The sequence below is a fragment of the Labeo rohita genome, chromosome 19, assembly GCF_022985175.1.
Source record: "Labeo rohita strain BAU-BD-2019 chromosome 19, IGBB_LRoh.1.0, whole genome shotgun sequence".
Classification (NCBI taxonomy): domain Eukaryota; kingdom Metazoa; phylum Chordata; class Actinopteri; order Cypriniformes; family Cyprinidae; genus Labeo; species Labeo rohita.
In genome coordinates this window covers 17091468-17110125 of record NC_066887.1, presented here as the reverse complement: position 1 = coordinate 17110125, position 18658 = coordinate 17091468, and positions in this window count along the sequence as shown.

Sequence of the window (18658 nt, the reverse complement as noted above, 5' to 3'; positions counted from 1 at the left end):
CATCTGTTATCACTTACATGAATAGCCATTTATCAGTGATTTGTGAGGGGACTGTGCGCTAGCGGAATAAACATCGTAAGGATATCCCATAGATCTCAAAGCTTTCACTGTCACAGCCGAGAATCAATGCTAACGCTGTGTTTCGTAGCCCATCTGAATTTATGTTCTTAGCAGAAGCTCTCTCAGCACAGGAAATTGCTTATATTGTGATGATTACATCAGCATTTGAGGCCAAACACAGTATCGATGCTACATTAGCACTGTTTAAACTTGAAAAAGACAAGCCAGTCCATACCGTGCTGACTCACGCGTATCTGGGGTTTTTCAGGAGGGACTGTAATGATACACACAGTGACTGAAATTTTCTGCCTCTCCTTCCCAAAGCACTTCTACCACAGACCCGTGACGAGGGGCCTTTAAGGGTCAGCACATCGCTGGCTGTGAGTAAAGAGTTCTGGAAAGTATCAAGAGCTTTCTTGATTTGTTCATTAACAGCATTAATCATTAACTGAGGTGCCATTGTCCCAGGCCAGCTGTCTACTGTTTATTCGGCTCCGAGCCTTGGGTTAGCAGAACTCACACAGAGCTGCCCCTTTAACTTTAGAAACTGACAGCTGCTCCTCACATTCATGTGAAAATGAAGCGCTGTTCCAAAATCAGGGTATGTTTGGAGAAATTCAGATGCTGTACTGTACGTCACTGCATATGTGAAATACTCAGAGAGTTCATATGGGGGTCAGTTAGGGTGACTCTCAATCTCTTGCGTACTGAGAAGTATTAGTCAATAATGTTAGTGCATATTTGCTTCATTTTACTTGTATAATAAGAATGGTTGGTTTAAAAAATATGAATTTTCCGATTAATCACAAGTTTTATTTGAACTCTCTCTATACCTGCTCTTAAAATCTCAATACTGACCACTTTGGAGAGGTGGTGCAGAACTACAGCTCCACAACAAAAGCAGCTATATTTTAGAAATATTTCAGTTATAAGAGGAAGAAATAATGGTAAGGAAACACGTCTTTCTGTTGAGTTTAGTAAATAATTTGATACGTTTCACAAATAAATGACCCTGGTTGAAAGCATATAGCTCATTTTTCATTCTGAACAAATGACTTTTTGGGTGGGTATTTAAATGAATCATTTAAAATGAACTCATGATTTGAGTTCAACAGCCATTCACTCAAAAATGAAAATTCTGTCAATAATTACTCACCCTCATGTCGTTCCAAACCCGTAAGACCTTTGTTCATCTTCGCAGCACAAATTAAGATATTTTTGATGAAATCCAAATGTTTCTGACCCTACAGCAATGCAACTGAAATGTTTTATGGCCCAAAAAGGTTGTGAGAACATCAATAAAACAGTCTATGTGACATCAGTGGTTCAACTGTAATATTATCAAGCTATAAGAATAAATTTTGTGTGCAAAGAAAACAAAACGCGTCACATGCGTTGTGCCAATGTGATCGCGCATCGAAGACTGACATGGAAGAGAAGAAATTGTTCAATTAAGTTGTTGTTACTCTAGTAGTTTCATAACATTACGGTTAAACCACTGATGTCACATGGACTATTTTATTGATGTTCTTACAACCTTTCTGTGTCTTGAATGTGGTAGTTGTGTTGCTGTCTATGCAGGGTCAGAAAGCTCTCAAATTGAATCAAAAATATCTTACTTTGCATTCTTAAGATGAATGAAGATGGGCGAACTAACATTTTTTGGGTGAACCATCCCTTTTAAGCCTTTTAAAACAAATATTTTTGTAACGTATCCACAAAGTTAGAAGGTTCCTTTTTTAAAATACAGCAAAGGCTGAGAGATCATTTCTTTCATACGTAAGCAAAATAGACAACTTAACTTACACAAATGAATCACACATTAAACTGAGAAGTTGTGAAGCAGAAACGGATGAAATTAGCACGTACCGATACCCAGCCATGATAACTTTTGTTTGTATTTGCTTTCACATTACGATTCATTTCAGTACACCAGGTTATTTAAAGGTGAATATTTTTACCTCTTGCATTTTACAGTAGGCATTTATATGCCACTTGTTACAGTAGTTTTGCAGAGTACTACTGCAAATATTTACTAAGAAGCAACCAACACAGTGAAGGAAGTGTGTTGGTGTCATTTTCTTTGTCTAAGATGAGTGCAAGATATCCGATGTTGTCTCTTAGCAACAGCTTTTGCTTTTGCTTGCTTTGTCAACAATGACATTCCAGTGGAAACTGTGGTTCGCATCATATTCTCACTAACTTTGTGTTATCGCTTTGTCACTACCCATATTGTGCAATATGTCAAGTAACCACACTGTATAAATATTGTAGCCATAAATTCATAGAGTCCTTTATGGTTTCGTCCTTTAGGTATGCCATAAAAAGAAATAAAGGATGGGTTTTATCTTAAAGACTTTGATTGGGTCTTTGAAGGTGCCGCTACCAGAACTTTGATTATGACAAATCATTATACAGTGGTTACTTTCATTATGGATTATGCAGTATCGGTTTTTCTGCAATCATCATGCTTTCAGACACATGAGACTTGAATGATTTACTTGAATAAGGTTTAAGAGCTCTTTTTTCAAAATAATAAAACCGCATGTTTAAAGATCTATCATATTTACGTGAATCACAGTTGTGTTAACCACAGAATGTAACATTGAACCTTTTGCTGAAGCAAAGTGTGCATGTGCAGTTGAATAAAGCCCATCTGGCTTGTCTTTTTGAATAATTCGGTGACAGGGTAAAGCACCTGAGCCAAAATACCTCTGGCTCCTTCCATCTGGCAGCTAACGCATGTGTCTGTATAGCAAGCTGCATATTTGGAAAACCATTTCTTTAGATTACATCACTTAAGTGCAAACTTGCCCTGGCTTCCCTCTGAGCATGTTCATCATCTCCTAATCCACTCAGTCTGTGAGGGCGGAGAACAACACGTGAGTTGTGTGAATGCATGTGGGAGGTCAGGTGGGTAGCTGCGTTGCGTTTACCACAGCTGAGCAAAATTATTTGACCTGACAAAATGATTTATAGCAGCTGCAGTTCTCAAATCTCAGCTACCTCAGGAAGACATGACCTGTTTTACCTCCAGTCTCTACAAAATGACATCATAGAGACTATGATCGCACGCCCCACTCTTTCAAATAAACAACAATCCTGTTTTAGGATGAACTGAGTGATGCCACAAGAGGCTGTGTGTTACAGTGTTTTCACCACATTTCTTGGTTTTATACAACAGCTGTGACAGCAGCAGGCTATAAAAAGACACCAATGTTCAATAAACAATGGTATTTATAATTATATAACAGTTATGGTTCTCAAATTTGATTGGTCGAGTTCCATTCCAAGAGTGCTGATATACAGTCCAACTCACTGTTTGTCAGCCAGTCCGATTTTTCTTTCACCACAGATATGCCAATAAGTGTCGACAAGTGTATGGAACTACATTTGTGCCAATAAAAATGAACTAAACCATGTTTTTGCAAAAAGGAAACTTCAAAAACTGTTAACAGAGAATGCAATTTATTTGAAAACCATGTTACATTTTTGGTATTTATTTAATTGTTTTAATTTTTTACAGATTGTTTTTCTTCTTTCTCAATGTGTATTTTGGTCAAGTTCCATTAATTCATTATTACTGGCACAAATCTAATTCCATACAAGTGCCTGAATTTAGAGAGAGTCATCAGTTCATCTGATCTGAACAACACTCCTTTCTTCAAGAAAGATTAGCGAGCAATTAAATAATTCACTCAAGCGACTGGTTTAAAAACAATGATTCCAGATTCAAATAGCTGTACAAAAGGCTTTACACTGCCAAAGCATTGGTTGCTAACATTAAATTACAAACATATGATAAAAAGGAAAAGGCAAGAAGCAGTACACAAAGACTTTTTTTTATGACCATTCACTGAGAAATGAAACAAGTGACTGTCTTTATGAGCGACTCACTGAATCATTTATTCAACAGATTCGTTGCAAAAACACTGATTCATTCAGGAACTGCAACTACGGAATAAAAATAGACAAAGTAACAAGCAAATTATTCGTGTACGATACTTCATTTTAACTTTTTGTGAGCTGTTGTATAAAAGCAGTACACAATTACTTGTTTTGTGACCATTCACTGAGGAATAAAAAAAAAGTATGAGCATCTCACTGAATCATTCATGGATTTGATTCATTCAGGAACGCCTGCTGCATCTATGGAATAAAAATAGACAAAGTAACAAGCAACTGTGTACGATACTTCATTTTAAATTTTTGTGAGCTGTTGTATAAAAGAAATATCATATGTGACCGTGGACAACAAAACCAGTCATAAGGGTTACTTTTTTTTTAAATTGAGATTTATACATTATCTGAAAGTCAAATAAATAAGCTTTCCAGTGATGTATGGTTTTTAGGATAGGATAATATCTGGCCAAGATACAACTATTTAAAATCTGGAATCTGAGGGTAGAAAAAAATTAAAATATTGAGAAAATCGCCTTTAAAGTTGTCCTAATGAAGTTCTTAGCAATGCGCATTACTAATCAAAAATTAAGTTGTGATATATTTATGGTAGGAAATTGGCAAACTATATTCATAGAACATGATCTTTACTTAATTTCCTAATGATTTTCGGCATAAAAGAAATATCGATGATTTTAACCCATACAATGTATTGTTTGCTATTGCTACACATTTACCTGTGCTACTTACGACTGTTTTTGTGGTCCAGGGTCACACATAAGTCGCTGGGGTATATTTATAGCAATAGCCAAAAATACATTGTATGGGTCAAAATTATTGATTTTTCTTTTATGCCAAAAATCATTAGGATATTATTAAAGATCATGTTCCATGAAGATACTTTGTAAAGTTCCTACTGTAAAGATATGAAAACTTAATTTTTGATTAGTAATACACATTGTTAAGAACTTTATTTGGACAACTTTAAAGGCAATTTTCTCAATATTTAGATTTTTGTTGCACCCTCAGATTCCAGATTTTAAAATAGTTGTATCTTGGCCAAACCACACATCAATGGAAAGCTTATTTGTTCATCATTTAGATAATGCATAACTCTCAGTTTTGAAAAATGGACCCTTATGACTGGTTTTGTGATCCAGGGTCACATCTTAATTAACATTTATTGGCATAAACAGTGGTTTCTAACTTTTTGTGAGCTGTTGTATAAAAGCAGTACACAATGACTTGTTTTATTACCATTCACTGTCTTTATGAGCGACTCACTGAATCATTCATTCATCGGATTTGTTCAAAAACACAGATTCATTCAGGAATGCCTGCTGCAACTACGAAGTAAAAATAGACAAAGTAACAAGCTGTGTATGATACTTCATTGTAACTTTTTGTAAGCTGTTAGAAATATCATATACATTGCTTAAGTAATGTTTATTGGCATAAACACTAAAGTGGTTTCTAACTAAGTTATACTTGCCGTATATGGTCATTTTACACAATGGCTTCAAATACTCATTCGTTTAGTATTTAAAGTTGGGTCAGTATTGTTTTTCTAAATGCTATTTTCTAAAATCTATGAGCTCTAGCTGTAGCAAAGTGGTTTGGATTGAATGCGTGACAAGAAAAGCTGACCAGGCTTCACGCTGTCAAGTTGACCAGTCTTCTAGTTTTCTCCTCTCTGTGTCCCTGAAGGGAAAGCGGAGCAGACCAAACAACAATTACATCATTTGAGATCATAATGTGGCACTTTAGAACTCTCCAAAAAGCTCAGCTCTACAGAACTACAGCCCAGAAATGTCAGCACTAAATACTTTAGGGAACCGTGTTCAAAAAAAAAAGACATGATTGCCCTTTAAGGTTATAAAGATATGCATGTGAGGGATCGGTGCAAAAACTGAAAGCAAGGGAAAATCACTCCTACATTATCCTGAATTTATTTCTGGAAATCTAGAAGATTTAAAGATAAAACTGCTGGGGTCGGACAACACGGTAATGCTCAGCGAGCTTTTGAGAAGGCCTTCTTGGAGAGAGTGTGGCTCTGCATAGCTGAGTGCAGGATTTGACATCCTTGATTTCCTGTCACTGGCAGTCACATGCCGTGTGTGGGCGAGATAGCTGAGTGAAAGTGGAATGCGTTAAAGAGGCGAGGCAGAAGTGCAGACGTCGCAGTCTCTCTCACTCTCACACACATAGACACTACTGTTCTGACTGTCTGAGCCGTTAGCAAGTAAAGAATGTGAAGACGTTTTCAGGCAGAGCTGTGCAACAAGTCATCAGGGCGGGCAGGCTGAGGCCAAGTACTTAGAGAATGAAGGAAATGTGCTTGATGTGAGGAAAATAAATCACTTATGCACACACATTTAAACTAAGTAATTCATCGATACTGTGCATAACTGTGTACAACTCCCACACCATGTAAATGAATAAAATAGAGTTGCTAGATGAGATTGCAGGGGGCGGAGCCATGCTACCAAAACAATCTTATTGGGTTTTGCACTTCATTGCATTAAAATGTTATAATATTTTAGAATAAACAATAAAATAATATATCAAATATAAATGTGTTTGTGTGTGTGCAATTTAGTCTAGAAACCATAGTTGTCCCTTCCCCTCTCTTTCTGTATATGTTGTTTTTCAGCTGTATTTATAAATGAAGTCAGTCTGAAAGGCTTTTAAAATGCAGCACTGTCTAAAAGTGTCCAAAACAAAATATAACCAATGCAAGTAGGTTCACTCTGTGGCCATATTGGTAACACCTCCAGCGTATAGGAAACACTGTAGAGAAAAAAGGGTAACGCCTTTTTCAGAAAGCGACTGGCTCTTGCAATTAAAAGCCTTGACTTCTGTTACTACAGTTGATATGTTGAGCATCAAGGTTTCTCCTATTCACTTTCCTATTGTATTTAGTCTTCTCCTTTCTCTCTGAAAGCTCATGACTATTCATTTTAGCCAGAAAAAAATGAATACACAAAATCTTTTATCTTTTCTCATTAGGGGAAAACATCATAGACTCCCTAAACAATGGCTGATTGTGAATTCTTAGCAGATAATGCAATCCCATAATTGCACAAGATGGCACACAAACCACTTATACATAATAATTAATTAAATAGTGAAGTTAAGCAATAAAATTGCTTAAAATAATTCAAAGCTTCACACTTACCTTACAATTATAGGGGATTTCATACTGGGTAATAATAGGAACTCAGTTATAGGAACCAGTCACCAGGGTGGTCCCCCAAGAAGAACTAAATTTTCCCCTAGGGTCATTTTCCTGGTTGCATTTACACCAGTAGCAGAAACTGTAAAGTGATGCAAGTGACATTGTTGTTGCAATCTGGTCTCATGGTGAAAACGTTTTTTTGCGAGATGTGAAATACACACCAATAAGTACATACTGTATTACTGCAGTTTCCAACAGAAATGTCCACTGAGTGGCGCTAAAAGAGTGTTTGTTGTTTTTCCCCGGAACAGACGAATGTACATATGGACATATTGTACAAATGTCCATTGAGTGTTGCTACTGAGCAAGCTTGTTACATCCGGTGTTATGACAATTTGTGCTACCTTGTTGTGTTCACCTACCCCAACCCTAAACCTACCCATACAGTATTAAAAATACAAAGTTGGTAGCATTATTTGTCAAAAATCGGGAAAGCGAAACATATGGAGAAACGATTAAAAGTGCTCGCTGTTTTACTGGCTCTAGTGTTCATTTCTGTTGAAAACTGCAGTGATATGTACTTATTGGTACATATTTCGCATCTCTCAAGAAAAAGTTCCCACAGGTACATTTTCATCATGAGACCACGTTGCATTTAAGTGCAGCATTCAACAATGTCAATAACTGGTGGATGGACGACAGATAAGTGCCTTTGGCATCTGTCCATCTATCACTGTTTTCCATGTTCATGGAGTTAGTTTGTGGAATAAGTATATGTAAATTGTGTGTTAAGATTAGCTCACTTCTAGAATACAAAATTCCTGATAATTTACTCACCCCCATGTCATCCAAGATGTTCACGTCTTTCTTCAATTGACAAGAAATTAGAGTTTTTGAGGAAAACATTCCAGGATTTTTCTCCATATAGTGGACTTCAATGGGAGCCAACGGGTTGAAGGTCCAAACTGCAGCTTTAATGCAGCTTCAAAGGGCTCTACACGATCCCAGTGGAGTAATAAGGGTCTTATCTAGTGAAACAATCAATCATTTTCTAAAAAAAACAATAAAAACATATACACTTTCTAACCACAAATGCTCGGCTTGCACTCACATTGTAATCACATTGAAAAAGTCACACGTGAAATGTGCAAAGAAAGTTAAATGCCCTTTACAAAAAAAAAAAGGTAAAACAACGTCAGATGATTTTGAAGTTGAAGAAAATGAGAGTTTTTTTTGCCCTACCCTATTTTTTTGAACCAGAAAATGCAGACAAAGAACTAAACACTCGTGACCTTTCCAAAATGATTATGCAATGCGTTAAGGACGTCCATCGCAGAACTGCAGTTTCCAACAGAAATGTCTACTGAGTGGTGCTAAAAGAGTTTATGTTTTTTGTTTTTCACAAGAACAGATGAACATACATATGGTACGTTTTGTGGTAAAGGCCAGATGGTATACAATAATTACTGTTTTTTCATTTTTGTAAGGGGTAGGTTTAGGGTAAGTGTAGATGTTGATTAAACACAATCTAATAGGTAGAAAATGTAATTAATTAGACTTTTAAAAAATAAAGTACCATCTGCAATATGAACAAATGCAAATGTGACGTAAAAACACAATCGTAGGTATGCCGTCTTAGCTTGTTTTTCGATCTCTCATCTTTCAGCTCTTTTATCATGAGTCATGTTTTTCACAGGATTCATACTCAAGAATTCCACATCCTAAGTCCAATTCCATGGCACCCGAGCTGCCGAGCTCCCTGTCGTGTACACCTACCCCAACCCTAAACCTATCCTTACTGTATTAAAAATATAGTGTTGGTAGCATAATCTGATAGGTAGCATTATTTGTCAGAACCCCAGAAAGCGAAACAGGAAGCTGTAATCATACCTGTGTACAAAAACGATTAAAAGTGCTCGCTGTTTTACTGCCTCTAGTGTTAATTTCTTTTGGAAACTGCTGTGATATGTACTTATTGGTGCATATTTCGCGTCTCATGAAAAAGTTCCCCCAGGCACATTTTTATCATGAGACCAGGCTTATTCCTCGGCTGGGATCGTGTAGAGCCCTTTAAAGCTGCATTGAAACTGCAATTTGGACATTCAACCCATTGGCTCCCATTGAAGATGGAGACAAATCCTGGAATGTTTTCCTCAAAACCTTTTTTTTGACTGAAGAAAGACATGAACATCTTGGATGACATGGGGCTGAATAAATTAGGAGGAAATCTTTATTCTGGAAGTGAACTAATCCTTTAACACAGCTTTTTAAAAGTGGCGGGTGCCAGTATTTTGTATGGTATAAGTTCGGCCAATCAACATACATTTATGTCACTAATACTTCCTATTGTGCTGTCAGACCCTACTCCAAGGTAGAAGCTTATTTAGTCTGCTCAAAAAGTGCTTGTAGAACTAAAATCATTCCTAGTTCCTGCGGTGCAAACAGGACTAAAAGCAGGTACTTCCACCAATAGTTATAGGAGAGTTTATAGGTTGTAGGAAAATATGATATTATGTTAATTATATATATTTATGCTTATTTCTCTTCTGTCACCTGTATTGAAATCAGTCAAGTTTCCTGTACATTTTGCATAGTAAGTTGTATGCAAACTATTCCAAAATGTCACTTAAGCTTGACTGTAACTAGGATTACGCTTTGGGTGTAGAAACAGAATTATTGTGTGAAAATGTAAAATGCGCAGCTTCAGGCATGACTAAGTATATTCACGCATTCTTACGCCACAGGCCATCAGTCAACACAGTATTACCAAAGAAACGTGGGAGGAGAACTACAGCAGAATATGACGTCCACATGGCTCGAACCATAGCATTTAGAGTGCATTGTTCCAGGGCCGCATGTGCAGTCATGTCATTAGCAGGCGTGCTGGATGATTATCTCAGGGTCTCACATGTTGTGGGATAAAATCCTGCCGTTGTGGGGAGGGTAACTGACCACTGAAAGTGCCAACCAGATCGCCTGACTGCAATGATAATCACAAGAAGCAGAGCCTTTTCCTAGCCGCAAGTGTGAGGCACTGTAGGGGCTCAAGTCTTGATGTTGGCTCCTATTGTGAGTTAGTGCTGAGAGTCTGCAGCTGGAGCTTTTGGCCTCAGAGCAGAGGGCGTCTGACAGGGAAGGCTTCGATGTGTTTCTGTTGGATGAACAGGGTCTTATTGCTAAGGTAGGGCAGTGACGTGCAACACCTCACCTGCAAAACTGACCTGCGTTATCCATATGCGTGGGCCTTGTAGTAAGTAACAGGCTTTTAACACACACACACACAAGTTTGTGTGCAAAAAGAAGCCTGGAGAGTAATTTAAAGGGATGGTTCATTCAAAAATAAAAATTCTGTCATTAACATGTGATTTCAAACCCGTAATGCATTCATCTTTATAATACAAATTAAGATATTTTTGATGAAATCCAAGCTTTGAGAACAGTTTTTGTGTGGAAAGTCGACACACATTCACAAGAGTTAATTTGATACAGGCATATATGATACTGATATGTCATGCGTGCTTTAATGGTCATCTGGAATACTTGATTCTGACTGGTCATTGGCTACATCCTGTGGTCCAGCGTCTTTACATAATGACCTGTGAACTGTATATTTGCCCACTGTCTCTAGCAAACAATCTGCACTATGCTATGCTAGCTTCATACGGTCTCTTTCTTCTCAGAAACTAATATAAGTAAGCAGTACCTCATCTTCACTGAGGTGGGCTCGAAGCGGGACACTGGCTCTGCAGTGTGACCGTGGCCTCCCTCCAGCCTCTCTTGGCTCAGGCCGTGTCTTTCCATCCTGCACAGTGTCAGCACAGAAGACCTATGCTCTACACAACCATCCAAGCAAGTGTCAATGAGTGCAAGCCATTGCAAAAAAAGACATATGTGTACACATACCCATATAGATACAAACACTCAAATCTCTTAACGTGTTTTTTTTGTCACTGAACAGGAGATGAACGTCTTGTTTTGATGTGAAACTCAACACACTGCAGCTCAATGAACAGTAAACATATACGGTGTTTTGGTGGCTCCATCTTGAGGTTGACTGTTGTACACGCAAACTGATAAATTAATGGGACGCAGAGAAGGTTCTCATACCGAATTTTAACCTCTCACAGAGTGTCTACAGGACCATGATACAGTACATCGATCGATTTATAATATATATAAGGTATATGAAATCTATCGACCTTTTCGAAATATTCTCCATGATATGGTCCCTTTTAGCATTTTAAAGGGATAGTTCATTAAAAAAAAAAAGTTCTGTCATTATTACTCACCCTCAATCCCGTAAGACTTTTGGAAAACAAATTAAGAGAGAGTTTTCTGACCCTCCATAGACATGGCACTACACACAGAAAAATAAGGGGTCAGAATTGTACCTTTCGGGGTACAACAGTAACTTACCCTTAAAAGGATATCTTTGTACCTTTTTTTTTAACCCCTAATAAGTACATAAGTACCTTAGGGTAGGGTAGAGTGGGGGGGAACGCCCCCTACTGTTTTTCCACAAAATGAAATCAAGATACATTTTTATTGTAACTGTGGACTACGTTGACAAGAGTGATGTAGATGTTTTCACGATGAAACTTACACTGGTGATGCATTTTACACCACCCAAAAATTAAATTTGAACCCCACCTATAGGGCAAAACGCCCCCTTGGTACAAATGTAATTTTTGTTAAAAATCTAATAACATGAAAACATTTTTCATACTTTGTTTATAATTTATGTCATTGTCACTAAAACTATGATAACTTTTCTTAAGACATTTAACTTTTGTTTCACAGAAAAAAATTGCACAGTCCTTAAGGGGGGAGTTTTACCCAACTCTACCCTACACATTCCTACTAATATGTACCTATTAGGGGTAAAAAAAAAAAAAAAGGTGCAAAGATGACCTTTTTAAGGGGACAAGCTGTTGTACCCCAAAAGGTACAATTCTGACCCCTTTATAGGGTGTATAGGGTGACCCAGAGGATAAGAATTGATGAATAAAGTTGTTGTTTTAGTTTGTGTGTGTGTGTGTGTGTGTGTACTTGTTTTTGCTACTTTGTGGGGACCAAATGTCCCCACAAGGACAGTAAAACCTGAAATTTTTGACATTGGGGGGACCGGCCTGCGGTCCCCACAATGTTAAAAAATGATTAAAAATAGTAAATGATGTTTATCTGAAAATGTAACGATGCAAACATGTTTTCTGTGAGGGCTAGGTTTAGGGTTAGGGTTGGGTTAGGGGATAGACAATATCGGTTGGTCAGTATAAAAACTATAGAAGTCTTTGGAAAGTCCCCACAATTCACAAAAACAAACATGTGTGTGTGTGTGTGTGAACAAAAATTATTCTCAAAACTTAACAAAATTACAGTTTAACCACTGTTGTCACATGGACTATTTTGTAGATGTTTTTGGTACTTTTCTGGACATTGAAGGTGTTAGTTGTGTTGTTGTCTATGCAGGGTCAGAAAGTTCTCAGATTTCATAAAAATATCTTAATTTGTGTTCCGAAGATGAACGAAAGTTTGAAACAACATGAGGGTGAGTAATTAATGACAGAATTTTCATTTTTGGGTAAACTATTCCTTTAAAGACAGATACACACATAAGGATTTACCAAATTGAGCATTATTGTAAATTCTATCATAAAAAAGTGTATTTGTCACATATATGGTCGTAAATGTGATGTGTGATATATAGTGTGGGAATATATTCTTTATATATATATATAATTATATAAAATATTATATAAAATATTTTAAATATATATAAAATATAAAATTCTTTATATATATATGTATATATATATACCAGGGGTGGTGAACTCCGGTCCTGGAGAGCCGCAGCACTGCAGAGTTCAGCTTCAACCCTAATTAAAACTCACCTGCCTGTTGCTTTCTAGTAACCCTTGAGACCTTGATTAGCTTGTTCAGGTGCGTTTGATTAGAATTGAAGCAAAACTATGCAGGGCTGCGGCTCTCCAGGACCGACGTTCGCCACCCCTGATATATACTGTCATGTAAAAAAGTTAGGACACCCTATTGAATTCCATGGTTTTCCATATCAGGACATCATTAAAAAAAACTGGTCCTTGGCTGGTCTTAAAATTTCGAAAATAAAAACCCAGATGGACAACAACACATGACAAATTGCACTGTCATTATTTACTGAACAAAAATAAAGCCAAAATAGAAAAGCCATTTGTGACAAACTTAGGACACCCTTACTGTAAACATTGAAATTAAGAAGGTAAATAACAGTCAAGCACTGCTAATCAAATATCTTTGATTAACTGATCATCAGCAAGTCTGAGTGCCTCTATAAACGCATAAGCTTAGGCAGTTTGCTGGTCTGGAGCCTTCAGGTGTGTGTTAACACAATGCCAAGGAGGTAAGACATCAGTAATCATCTTAGGGAAGCAGTTGTTGCTGCCATCAATCTGAGAAGAGTAATACGGCCATTTCCAAACAATTTGAAGTTTATTCACAAGTGGAAGACATTTAAAATAGACACCTCTCCAGACACTTCCAGGAGTGGATGTCCCAGAAAATTCACCCCAAGATCAGACGGTGTAAAGCTCAGAGAAATGGCAGACAACCCAAAACAACACCTCAGACTCCAAAGGCCTCAATTAACATGTTAAATGATAAAGTTCATGACAATGCCATCAGAAAAATATGGGACAAAAATGGCATGTTTGGAAGGATGGACAGAAGAAAGCCTCTTTTATCTAAAAAAACAAAAAAAAAAAAAAAAAAAAAAACACTGCAGCACAGTTTAAGTCAGCAAAGTTGCATCTGAACAAAACACAAGTCTTCTAGAATAATGTCCTTTGAACAGACAAGACCGAAGTGGAGATGTTTGGCTATAATGCACAGCGCCACGTTTGGTGAAAACCTAAAGAGCATATCAGCGCAAACACCTCATACAAAATGACAAGCATGCTGGAGGAGGGCTGATAATTTTGGGCTTGTTTTGTAGCCACAGGACCTGGGCACCTCATAGTCATTGAGTTGGCCATGAACTCCTCTATATATCAAAGTATTCTATAGTCAGATGCGAGGGCATCTAAAGTTGGGTCATGCAACAGGACAATGATCCCAAGCACACCATCAAATCTACAACAGAATGGCTGAAAAGAATCAAGGTGTTGCAATAGCCCAGTCAAAGTCCAGAGCTCATCCTGACTCAAATGCTGTGGTGAGAGCTGTGCATAAGCAAATGCACACAAACCTCAATAAACTGGAGCAACGTTGAAAAGAAGAGAGGTCCAAATTCCTCCACGATGTGAGAGACTGATAAAGTCACACAGAAAATGAAAGCTTCAAGTTATTGCTGCTGAAAGTGGATCTACAGGCAGTTGAATTACAGGGTGTCCTAACTTTGTCACACATGGCCTTTCCCTCTTGGCTTTATTTTTCTTAAATAAATAATGACACTGTGTGATATGTTATATGATGATGTTTATCTGAGGATTTATTTTCCAAATTTTAAGACCTGCCAAGGACCAGATCATTTTTTATTATGTCCTGATACAGAGAACCATGGAATTCAATAGGGTGTCTGAACTTTTTCACATGACTGTACATTATCTTATTCTATATTGTTAAAATCAGCATTCTATAGAAGATTTTACAAGGTTTCATTCAGACAGACAAAGTTCATCAATGTAGACTGTAACTGTAGAAATTCACAACAATGAAATTCAGTGTCCATTGACATGACATTATATTAGAGAAGGCACTTCTGGTTTTGAATAAATTTTGCCGGGCAGCTTTTTTTGAACGATGTTGCTTGGGCACTTTCCCATTGAGAATGGGTAGCAAATTTCTATCTGGATAATTTAGATCGGTCGTGGACCCTGTGTCTTACCTGGTTTCCCACTGACGCCAACATTGCCCAAAACTGCCCCGCAACATTGTTCAAAAAGTTGCCCCATGTATCATCAGCCTAAGAGTGTTTCTTTACCTCTGCATGAGACTTCATGACTTTGCTGTACTTACTTTCTTAGTCTGTTTGTTTATTTCAGCCCTTTTGCACCTGCGTCTCATTGCATCCACTGCTTGAATGAGTGAGCTTGTGAGAGATGAGATACACATAAGAGACTGTCATAAAAGATATTAATTTAAATGCATTTAACAAGGCATGAAGAAACACAGCTGTCACCACAAAAGTTTGAGATAGGGGACTAAAAGAAAATATCTGACTATCCACCTTCTTCCCGAGTAACCGATGAGCGGTGCCATGAAGGAAAAAAGATATATATTAAAAAAATAGAATATAAAAAACAGAATATATATATATATATATATAATGATAGTGAGTGAATGCTCCTGACACATAGTATACATCCATCAAATACTTTTACTTCAAACCTCAGCCCAATCAGAAATACCAGTACTTACATAGAAACCAGAAAGAAAAGTAGCCAGAAAGAAATGCTAATTTCAAAGAAATACTTCAGATGGATTTAGAGGCTTTTGCATCTGAACTCTTCATATATATATATATATATATATATATATATGAAGCATATATATCTGTCATATGCTCACACTTACAATGTAACAACGCCACCTATTGGGCATGTTGTCACATTTCACTTCTACTCTTTTGGGGTAAATAAAGAAATTAAGTATTATTATTATTATTATTATTATATTATTAAGTAAATTAAGTATACACTGTAATTATTAAAGAAAATCACACATTTCACTGTGAACTGCATTCATCTGAAGCAGAGATAAAAGGATTACAGAAAGACACAAAAGTAGCTCACAGCTGATTGGTCCATCTCTGGTTTGCGATCTCTTACGTAAAATAAAACCTGTTTCAAAGCAAATTAGGCGTGTAGCATAAGTTACTATACTGATGAACACACTGATAAAAAAAAAAAAAAAAAAAAAAAAAACAGACCTTCATGAGCTAGAAAAGCCAGGTATTCCAGAAAGCACGTTACGTGACATACCCTGGTAAACTTCCAGATAAGTTAACAGATAACTTAAACTTTCAGTTACAAAAACAACGATAATTTTTAGGTTATGTAAACAGAAACTGGTTATGTTTCAGGGTTAGTTTACTTTAGAGATACCAGTGCATGCATGCCTTGTTGATGGTGCTCCACTGGGTGTGACAGACTGTGATCAATATTATGTTTAGTTATACATATTGCTTAATATATTTATATATTTCTCTATAAATTCAGCTTCGCCATCACAGGAAGAAATTACACTTTAATATGTTTTCAATAGAGGGTTTGCATTTATGTCACGATTTGCTCAGTTAACCAGGTGTGTGGCCATATTGGCAATATTCGGGTGTAAACAACAGCAAGGATTGCACGGTTAATGAATATGTTGTTCTGCTGATGCTGTCTAAACCACGGGAAAACACATGGGAAGCTGCTAAATCATACAGAGAAGGACTTAGTAAGCAGGAAAGGGCGCAATATTTTGACAAACTAAAGTTAATACAAGCAGTATTAATTAAGGTATTAGCCTAATATTTTTTACCTACCTGATCGGAAACGATAAGAACAAACACAAATGTTGTCAAGATTCTTGCCCTGGAAATCCTGGTTCAGTTTGGCCAACCCCAAATGCCTTCCCTGGTGAAAAAAACAGCATATGCTGGTAGGTATGTTTTGATGCTGGTTTTAGCTGGTCCTTAGCTGGTTTATGCTGGCCCTTTGCTGGTTTTTGCTGGTCCTTTGCTGGTTTATGCTGGTCATGTTGCTGGTCAAGGACCAGCATGAACCAGCAAAGGACCAGCTTAAACCAGTATCAAAACATACCTACCAGCATATGCTGGTTTTTTCACCAGGGTTATGTTCCTCAGACAATTTTTTGCACTCCTCTCCTTGATTTGTTTTAACTTTTGGCAGTCTATAGTGCCGACCGATTAGTACAGCCCAAAACATGACAATAATTGACTATTTTCAGCAGCAATAATCAGCAAAATATGCTTTCGTTCGGTTCAGTGGCATTGTTTAAGTTAAGGGCAGTCAATTTGGGCGATTGCATTAGAGACTTCTTTCAGAAACATTTAAATTCAAACTTTTGACCAGTATGTATAGTCACTAAGAGTAATCAGATTACTTTTTTTAAAGTAAATAGTAAGGTAACACATTACTTTTTAATTTATAAGAAAATATCTGAGTTACTTTTTCAACTAAGTAAGGCCAGTTACTGCATTAATCATGCATTAATTCATCTCACTCACAAAAATATGTCTTTGCTGCTGACTTTTGATGATCCAGTTCAATCATACTAGTAAGCAAAAATTACTCTAGATAAACATTTGTGCTTTTTTTCTCTCCTGCGTTCTACTAAACAGACATGAATTTACTTTTCTTTCAGCCTGAGGCTTATTCATTTCACTTTTGGTGTGAAAGGGCTTTTACGTTTGCCAACAATATAACTTTTTATATTAAAAAGAAACAAGCAAGCCCTGCACATATTTTAAAAAGTAACAGGACAGTAATGTATCGCATTACTTTCCATAACAAGTAATTAAGTAAAGTAATTAGTTACATTTTTAGGAAGTAACATGTAGCATGTTTCCCCAGCACTGGTCACTAATATGCAACATGAAGTATGCAACAAGAGGAATAGGAAACGGACCTAACGAACAAAGCAGTAAAGTAATTTGGGAACCAAATAGTGTTAACTAAGTAGCAATTCCCACAGTTCATTTAAAATCAATGTGTATCAAAAAGTGAAGTGTAGGGTTAGACAGTTGGTCTACTGTTGACATTTTTGTACATTTTGAGAGGAAGTTTTGCATTTTGCATAATTGTGGGAACCTGTGTCAAGAGCTTTGCAATTTCTGTTTATGGCTGGAAAAAAGATGTGAAGAGTTCAGATGCAAAACCAGCTAAATCCAGCTGATGTATTTCTTTAAAATGAGCATTTCTTTCTGGCTACTTTGTATAGGTTTCTATGTAAGTACTGGTATTTCTGATTGGGCTGAGGCTGGAATTTAGCGAGTTTGAAGTAAAAGTATTTGATGGACATATAATATGTATCAGGAGCTTTCACTTAGTATCATTATCTCATTTTTGACCAAAATGGCTTTTAGCTGGTTTTGCATCTGAACTCTTCATGTATAAATGTTGAAACGAACAATTTATTGAATGAATGGAGTCAGAAAGATAATGAGGTTTCACAACCAGATCCTTTAAAAACTCAGAAAGTGTTATTTTTGATATAAAACATATAAGCATTATTGAGTCATACATTCAGAGATATTATTAATCATTTCGTATTTCAGTATCATTATTCATAAATATTTTCCCTTAGTCATTTTAATTATATACATCACCATTTGTAAGTTTGGGGTCAGTAAGATTTAAAGAAAGAAAATATGAATTATATAATTTAATACTTTTATTCAGCAAGATGTAATATAAAGTGACAGAGAAGACATGTGTAATGTTACTTAAAGATTTCTGTTTCAAATAAACCCTGAAAAAATGTATCACACTTTCTACAAAAATATTAAGCAGCACAACT